This window comes from Quercus robur, chromosome 6 (assembly GCF_932294415.1).
Source record: "Quercus robur chromosome 6, dhQueRobu3.1, whole genome shotgun sequence".
Taxonomy (NCBI): domain Eukaryota; kingdom Viridiplantae; phylum Streptophyta; class Magnoliopsida; order Fagales; family Fagaceae; genus Quercus; species Quercus robur.
Window position 1 is genome coordinate 9,846,021 of NC_065539.1, and position 9,899 is coordinate 9,855,919.

The window sequence follows — 9,899 nt, forward strand, 5'->3', positions numbered from 1 at the left end:
GAGGACATGAGGCAACTGATGAGATGCATAGAGGAGTACAAACGCCTGGAGGATGACCGACTGCAAAGCAGGGGGAAAGCTCCTTTTGCGGGGAGATCTGGGCAAAGCATTTTGCCGCCAAAGCTGAAGAGAGACTTTAGAATGCAGGAACCAGAAGTGCAAATCGAAGGGGTTAATGTGGTGTTTAAAGAGCCCGTGCACAAAATCTTGGAACGGATCAGGAACGAGTCATTCTTCAGATGGCCGAACAAAATGGGGGGCGACCCATCTCGGAGGAACCAAAACCTATACTGCACCTATCACAGAGACAAGGGGCACACCACCGAGCAGTGTAGGGTATTAAAAGATCATCTCGGACAGCTAGTGAAGGCAGGGCACCTGAAAGAGTTTGTAGCAGATTCCATTGACCGAGAATCCGGGCAGGGCGCCCAACAGAAAAGGAACCCCCTTCCACCACCCCTGGGGGTAATCGACGTCATCCATGCCGCACCAAGAAGAGCAGCAGCGGCAAAAAGGGTAATGACAGTGGCTTGCGCGGAGGGAGAATCATCCAAGAAGAAAAAGAAAGTTGGACGGCTGGCCATCTCGTTCGGAGAAGATGATTTGGAAGGGACGATCCAACCTCACGACGATGCTTTGGTGGTGACAGCTCGGATAGGCGGATTCTTGGTGAAGAGGGTGATGATTGATCAAGGTAGCGGGGCTGATGTCATGTACCCGGACCTCTTCGAAGGACTCGGGTTAAAGACCCAGGATTTGGCGAAGTATGACACGTCATTGGTCTCATTTGACGGGAGAGTTGTGATTCCCGAGGGGCAAATCTCTCTCCCAGTGGACATGGAAGGCAAGGGAGTTATAGTTACATTCATAGTAGTCCAATCATTCACACCTTACACCGCAATCCTGGGGAGGCCGTGGATTCATGCCATGGGGGCTGTTCCGTCCACCCTTCACGTGAAAGTAAAATTTCCTACTGAGTATGGAGTTGCAGAGGTAAGGGGGAACCAACAGGTGGCGAAGCAATGCCTTGTAGCCGCGGTCAGGTGGGAAAAGGAACAGCTCGGTCAAGCTGAGCACGCCGAGAAAGAGACTGCATAGCAATTACAGAAACCCCGGGAAACTGGGGCGGACGTTGCCGAGGAGGTGCTGAAGGTAAGAATTCTTCCAGATAGTGACAGATATTTCCAGATAGGTACAAGCATGAATGACCGGGAAAGGGTAGAGATGTTGTTGTTCCTGTTGCAGAACATAGATGTCTTCGCATGGAACCCGTATGAAGTGCCCGGCGTAGATCCCGAATTCATTGTCCACAGACTCAATGTGGATCCATTATTCCCCCCGAAGAAGCAGAAACCAAGAAGAGCGTCAAAAGAACACGTCGTTGTAGTAAACCTGGAGGTACAGCGGCTGAGGGAGGCCGGAGTCATAAAGGAGATATTCTTCCCGAAGTGGTTGGCAAACACTGTCGTGGTGAAGAAGAAGAACGGCAAATGGAGAGTTTGTGTGGACTTCACAGACTTGAACAAGGCATGTCCCAAAGACCCATTCCCGATGCCCAAGATTGATCAGTTAGTAGATGCAACATACGGGCACCTGAGGATGAGCTTCCTAGATGCCTTCCAGGGCTACCACCAGATTGCCTTGGCGCCCGAAGACCGAGAAAAGACAGCATTTATCTCCCCGAACGCAAACTATCACTACGAGGTCATGCCGTTTGGATTGAAGAACGCCGGGGCCACGTATCAGCGAATGATGACGAGAATGTTCCGAGAAAAGATTGGATGCACGGTTGAAGTTTATATCGACGACATGGTGGTAAAAAGCAGAATCGAGTCACAGCACACCGAAGACCTCCGGGGAGTATTCGAGATACTACGAAGGCACAAATTGCGCCTGAATGCCGAGAAGTGCACTTTCGGAGTGGGGGCTGGTAAGTTCCTAGGATATCTGATCTCTACTCGGGGAATAGAAGCTAACCCCGACCAAATAAAGGCCGTGAACCGCCTCAAACCACCAAGCAATCCTAAAGAGGTGCAAGTGCTCACTAGAATGTTAACCGCCCTGAACTGATTTATCTCCAAGTTTGCCGATCGCTGCCGGCCGTTTTATCAACTTCTGAAAAAGTGGAAGGGGTTTCGATGGGACGAGAGCTGTGATGAGGCTTTTCGAGAGCTAAAGGAATACTTGGCAGAGGCGCCGAGGTTGACGGCCCCGGAGCCCGGGGAGGATCTGTTTATGTACCTTGCAGTCACCGAACATGCCGTAAGTGCTGTGTTACTAAGGGACCGGGGAGTACAAATGCCAGTGTATTACGTGAGCAAAACCTTAGTAGACGCCGAGACAAGGTACCTGCCCCTTGAGAAGTTAGTTTTAGCCCTGGTGCACGCCACGAGGAAGTTGCCACATTACTTCCAGGCACACACGGTGTTCGTCCTCACCGAGTATCCTTTGCAGTCACTGTTAAAGAGATCGGACTTCACAGGTCGGATTGCCAAATGGGGGACTCGGTTGGGATCGTTTGACATAAGATACCGACCTAGAAGCTCGGTGAAGGGACAGGTTCTCGCTGATTTCATCGCAGAATTCACACCCAAGAACGAAGGCAAGGTAATCTGTAGTGCGGAGATTCGCCCGTGGAGGGTATTTGTGGACGGCGCATCAAATGCTATGGGGGCCGGGGCTGGCGTTGTCATAATCACCCCTGAGGGTATACGACTGGAACACTCCTTCAGATTGGGGTTCAAAGCCTTGAACAATGAAGCCGAGTATGAGGCCCTACTGGCCCGATTGAGGGCCGTATTGCATCTGGGCGCGAAGGATGTTGAGATTTACTCGGACTCTCGGCTGGTCGTTTATCAGATCACGGGGGACTTCGAGGCTCGGGACCCCCGAATGAAAGCTTACCTAAGTACGGCAAAGCAGATTATCGGTCAGTTTGGAACGGTAAAGATATCCCAGGTGGCTCGGTCACAAAACAAGCACGCTGACTCTCTTGCCACGTTAGCCTCATCGGCCACCGAGGACACGCCGCGGCTTATCACGATAGAACTTATAAGGGAGCCAAGCATCTATGTGAAGAGTGTTCCCGACCAGGCCGGAGTAGAAGTTGCGCAGGTAGCAGTGGCTGGTCCGTGTTGGATGAACCCGATCATAGACTTCCTTGCCGAAGATAAAGTTCCAGAGGATGAGGCCGAGGCCAACAAGATTCGCCGGATGGCTCCCCGATACTGGCTCTCTGCGGATTGAAAGTTGTACCGAAGATCCTTCGCAGGCCCTTACCTCTTGTGCCTACATCCCGAAAAAGTCAAAGAGCTTCTGACCGAGCTACATGAGGGAGTGTGTGGCGGGCATGCTGGGAGATGATCTTTAGCGCACAGAGCGATGACACAGGGGTTTTGGTGGCCACAGATGCAGAAGGATGCCGCTGAATACGCTCGGAGCTGCGAACAGTGTCAAAAGCACGCCCCAATGATGTGGTGTCACTTCCTGCTGGACGGTCAGAGGGAAAGGCGGGTCCTCACCGAGAAGCTCCTGCACAGTCGGGATGCTGGTGACCTCCATTTCCTCGGGCTCGGCGTGAGAATCGATTTGCTCAACCAGCTCCTTCATACTGGCCGTCTCCTCCTCGTCAATAGCAGCCGGGGCGTCCTGGACGGCAGGTACAGGGTTCGGAAATGGAATTTAGCCGGGGTCTCTCAGCTGCGAATCTTCAGGAACTCCCATTGCCTGGAGAGCGGCAAACCACCCGGCCTCGAAACCCATATTCCAAGCCCGAACCACCACCGGCTCTGCGGAATTTTCGGCATCAGCAAAACCTACGTCATACCACTTTTGTTCCGCGGCCGCCAAGCCTGCCCTGAGATCGGCTATCTCATCGGCGTTGGAAGTGTTAAGGCTGATGGCTTCGGCTAATTTGACTTCCGTCTCATTCTGCTTGGTCAGGAGCTCCGCATACCTCTTTTCGGCCAATGCCCAGTTCTTCTCCGCCGCAGCAGCCTTCTTCTTAACAGACTCAGCAGCTTTCAGCTTTTCCTTAGCCGTTTTAACTGCTGACTCCCGCGCCCCCTTCTCGCGCTCGTTTTCCTCGGCAAGCTCCCCGTGCCCGGGCAGCCACAATGTGACCCATTTGAGCGGCCTAGCAAGCACGAAGGTTAGAAAAGAAGCAAAAGGAAATCTATATGAAGGAGTAGATAGACAAAAGAATTACCGCAATGGCGTGCCACTCTAACCGGCGCCCCACAGACTCCTCGGACCTCTCCTCAAAAGCATGCACGTCCTTGGGAAGTAGGAGAGCTTCGGCCAAAGTTTGGGCAATACGGCCGCCCTCGCCCTTCTCCCACATCCGAACACAGGCGGTTGAGGGCAATGGCTTGCCGTCCAAAAGGAACTTTGGCTTCCACGCTGGAGCCACTTGGGAGGAGGACGCGCCCCCCGTGCCAGCTTCGGTTGGCGGCTCGTGGATAACGATTCCACCTGTTGGTCGGGGAGGAGTCTGGACAGTGGCATCTCCCGGGCCCGTGGAAGGTTGATCGGTAACTTTTTGTTTCTTTCGGGCACGTCCGGCCTGCGAGGAGGGTGGGGGCTGAGGCACTTGACCCCGGCCCTAGGAAGGCGGGGGCTGATTGGGTTGCCGGGCACCTGGCACGAACCGTTCTATTGACATCACCTTCCTTGATACCATCCTTCCACTAGGTTGGATAGCTTCAGCTAGCAAGGCAGCCGCTTCTGTCACTTGTTATTGAGGCACGGCGGCTGGATTCTCGGGAATGGGCTGCCCTTGCGCTTGGTCTCCTTGCTGTATGGCTTCGTGGGCTATCTCCCTGAGACGCCGGGATGCTTTTTCTGCGGATTCGTCTCGCAAAGGGGCTAGCTCGTCTGTGCAAGTAAACCGCCGACCAAATTCCCTCGCTTCCCCGGTTGTAAGCTTCGGCGGCAAAAAGTTTACGTACCGGACGTCTATGTATGATAGCAGGGGGCTATCAACTATTAGTGCCTACTTGAAAGGCTGCCAAGTAGAATAAACCGGCTCCACTCCGAGGATCAAGTGCGAGGCCCGGAGTTGTCCGTCCCAATGCACGTATATCTCGGAACGGAGGACGAAGTTTAAATCCTTGGCGTGGACGGCTCTGAGGTCCTGAACAAACACTTTGCCGTCTGCAAAAGAACAGGTGACGCATTAGTCTCTAACAATAAAACATTTTTACTCCAATAAGAAGAAAAGAAGAGGCGGAGGAAAGCAATTATATGAAGGGGATGGTACGAACCCACTTCACGCCGTGTAAGGGGGCAAGGGATCTCCCTGGCAAACCAATTGCCGCACACCCTGACGAACTCCCCGGCGGAGTTCCTGTTCGAATCAGGTAGGCATGATATCAGCTGTACCCGAGCATCCCTTGTCTTTAGGTAATAATTGGTGGCTTTGCTCCCACAGAGGCTGTACATTTGGTTAATGTCATGGTGGTCTAACTGTAAGTTAAAGGTGTGGTTCAACTTACTGACACAACTAACTACCTGGTAAAAATTGGGGGGAAGCTGGTCAGGGCACAGCCCATAGTAAGTGAGTGTGTTTATCAAGAGGGGATCTACGGGGAACCTGACCCCACCTTCTAAAATGGACATCAAAGGAAAGAAGGCTGTACCCTGCCCTCGGTGGAGTTCCATATCACTCTCATGGCAGTAAGCCACATCCACGTCATCGGGAATATTAAATTTACTCCTAAAGGTGGCCAAAGCAGCCGGGGATTCTAGAAGGTAAGAGTAACCCATCTATAAAGCCTAAAACTACAAAAGTGAACTCAAAGAAATAAAGCTGAAGGAACAGGAAGGGGAAGAAAAACTTACTTTGGGTTCTAAGGAGGAAAAGAACACTGAGCAAGCAAGCGCACAGAAATGTGGTCGGCAGAGAGTAAGCACTAAAGATCAGAGGCGAAGGAAAAATGGAATGGTGTTCAGAGAGGGACTATTTATAAAGCCAAAAAGAAATGGGGGAAGAAGAAACGTTTAATCAAGCAATAAATGGGCACAATTTACGAGCGACCCAGCGAATGCCAAACGTAACCGATTCGCACGCCGCTTCGGTCCACGAACCGTCAGGCAATAATGACGACTGCGCCTGGCGTCGCGAAACGGCGCGTCTTTTGAGATGAATATTAATAAGAAGTAATAGTCATAAGTCCCAGGCTAGAAGATTCCCGAGGTCAAAAGGCCCAGACAGCTCCTTGATTCTTCTCGGCGACCGAGTATGAATCAAGGGAGGGCTATTGTACGGCACTGAGATCCTAGGCCCATACAGGCCCTGGGCCCAGTCCCACACAGGCCCTGGGCCCAGTCCCATACCGGCCTTGGGCACAGGCCCAGCAGAAAGGTCCAGTTATCCCGCGCCCTTCTTGGAGCTTCCTTAATGTACAAACAAGCGTAGAGTATTGAATTCCAAGAGGTGATCGGTCAAACGTTCCCGGTAAAATATATGAACTGTTCCCGGGAAAATGTGATATTCACCGGGAACTGAGTTGCCGAACATAATCGGTCAAGATGGAGCCAAGTTCCAAGATCATAAATGCTGCACCGCCCTCTCACCTAAACATCCACTTTAATCAGATAATATTGGACCTTCAGTAACACTAACGGTGGCTGTAATCATAATCTCCCCACTAACCTTGGCTATAAATAGAAGAAAGTTGGGAGAAGAAAGGGTTCAGAAAAATTGAGAGAAAACAGTCAAGAAGAGAGTATCAACTGAGTGTTGCTTTGAGTCTCTCTGCCGAGAACGACCCATTGTAGGAAATCCTTAAGCCCACTACAAATAAATTGTGAGTCCAAGTGATCTAAGGCCCAGAAGTCTTGTACTTGGTTCCTACAATAGGAATAACTATTACCCCGGGTGGTTTATTAATGACCAGCCATTCTCCTAATTCACAATGTTGAAGTTCAACATTGTTGGGAATCTTATATTTAGCCCTAAAGGCGGCCATACTTTTGAGGGTGTCAACTAGTCTAGCGAATCTACCCATGAGTTCCTATAGGGTTAGAATTAAAAAAAAAAGAAAAAAAGAAAAAAAAAAGAAGATTTTTCTTTATGGTAGGGGATGAAGAACCAAGCGCATCTACGAGCACTAGAAAGGGTTTTCCTCGAACTACTGCTTCAATGAAAAATAGTAGAAAGCAAGTAAATAGGAAAAAGCTATTCCCACCCCCTCCTTATATAGGAGTAAAAAATTAGCGGTAAATTTCCTGCTTATAAATTACAAAAAATAAGGATTGTAGGATCACCATTGTACCGTAGAACATGGGGGACAAGCAACCGCTTGGTGCAATAACTGCAGGATCGTGGATATCGAAGTGTCAGGGACGTGCAAAAGATAGATGAAGCGACGTATTCACGTGGGAATGCACATGGCATGTATCACCCTACCTGTTGTTTCTAAAATTTTCCTCTTAGAGCGATCCTTAACAGCAAGGTTTTCGGGGGCTAATGTAGGGTGTTTGAGGACCGAAGAGGATTGAAAATGAAGTAGCACACATGATTCCACCCGCAAAAGTGTATCCGACCCGAGGACTTCATCGACCCGTGAAAGGAAGGAGATGTGAGATAGCATTGTATGAGAACCCGCTTAGAGGAAAAAGGACCATGGAAAGGGGCCAAGACAGTGGGAGGGAGCTTCCTGTAAAGGTATACCTTCTCCCTCTGCATTGAATGCACTGCAACAACCTTATCAATTGCATTAATGAGGAAATGATACCTGAACAGTAGTTTCATAGCTAACAGCCTCTTCTACCTTCTTCAGCAGAACTTTAATGGGACAAGTGTCCTAAGAAAAGCCCTAAGGCATATAGGTGGAGGGTTAGGATGCAAAGAAGAAGGGTATATAAGGGAGGGAAACCTCCTAGTTAAAAGGATGGACATTATTCCTTAAGAATCAAATAAGTAAGAAAGTGAACAGTGCATTACCTGGCATGAAACTTGTATCAATCATATATAAGAACAAAACCTCGGACTTGCCCAAGGATAGCATTATTCTCAATTACTACTTGAATTGTCTTTTTCTATTACTTTTGGTTCTTCAGCCTTAGACTTGAACTTAGCCCAAAATTACACTAGAACTATTTTCCCACTCTCTATAGAAATTCTATTGTTTGGGCTTGGTTTGAATGACAAGGCAATACTGTTCTTAGTGGGCTGGGGCCATCAATTTCCAAGTAATTACAATATATTTATATATATATATATATATATATTAATCTTTATTGATAATCTCAAAATGGTATACCAAAATAGACCTGTATTAAACGGTGTATATATATAATTTTTTTTTTTCTAGATTGCTGTATTTGAAAATATTATTCAAAATGCACTAATATTGTATTTGGAACACCATAAATTTGTGTCGAATTTTATACCAAAAAATAAGTAGTCATTTCATTTGTGGACTAAATGCTAGCCAGAATTTTTTTTTTCTTAAATGCTTTGGTGAAACATACATAATTCAAATAGGAGTTACTTTAGATGAGGATGATGATGTTGTGTAATATTATATCTATTCAATAGTTCAATAGAATATAATTATTTTCTTAATTACATGTATATAATCCGTTTGACAAAATTACATGATGAATTTGTTATATTTATTCTAAAAATCTTAATGCGTGGATTGTGGTTAGGAGGAAGAGAGATGACGATGGTGGCGTTGATGGTGATAAAGTAAGCACCAAAAGACGACATCAAATTAATGAGCAATTCAAGTATCTCCAGGTCAAATGATATGATTTAAGTGTGCTAGTTGTTTGGAAGGAAGAAATATCAATATATTTTTTTATAGATATTTTTGTAATCAAGCTATAAATTGTTATATTTTTAGATTGTTATTTTAACATTTTTTTTAGTGTGATTATCAAACTATAAATTGTTATATTTTTAAAACTCAAAAGTATAAAAAGTTTTGCACATGTCATTTTTTATAGATGATTCTCACATCTTTCTTTATTTACTAGAGAGAAAAAAAAAGAAGTTATTATTTGTCGCCGTTCATTCTACCAAATTTTATCATTTTCTTTTTCATTAATATTTATTAGGGTTCTGATGCTTTTTTTTTTTTTTACATTAACTCAACATGAAAATGTGTCATATTTGGAGTTTTCAATGCTTTACATATGATGAATTTTTCAACAATGGTTGAAATATAAAAAGCTTTTGTATAATATAAAATAACCGTAAGTAAAATAAACAAAATATGATGTTTTTTGAAAATTTCACATATTTGTTTGAGCATTAGGGCTCAAATAAAAATTTGTTTAAAAATTCGCTAATAATGAAAGATTAAAATCTGCTTAAATCTCAAGGGTTGCATTTATTAATTTTAGGTTGCAAGTTTGAAGATTGAATTCTTTGAGGAAAAAAAAAAAGGAAATGTAAGGTAGATAATAAAAGTTTATTAACTTTACACTAAGGCTAAGTTTGGATACGCGTTGCATTTTGCGCGTTTAGTTTCTACGTTTTCCCCTCTTTTTTTTTTTTTTTGCACGCGTTTTTCCCCCCACAAGCGGCTACTGTTTATGTACTGTACATGAATAGTAGCCGCAACTTTTGACCAGTCTTCCGTGAACCGTGCATCCGTGTACTGTTCACGGACCCACAAATTTTATTTTTTATCAATTTTTTCATTAAAAATAGGTCCCACGGCACTATTCACACATTTAAAAATTATTTTACTACAGTGTTTTCAGTTTTCAATTTCAACAAAATAAGTTTTGTCCAAACAGACCCTAAACCGTGCGATGCACGGGTGACTAGCAATATGAATATGCGAAGTCAATGCTCTAAAAGACTCGGAAACTTCCTCCCTAGTAGAAAAGTGTACATCGAATATTGCTTTGTTATTGTCTTTTTTAGTTTCACACTTCAC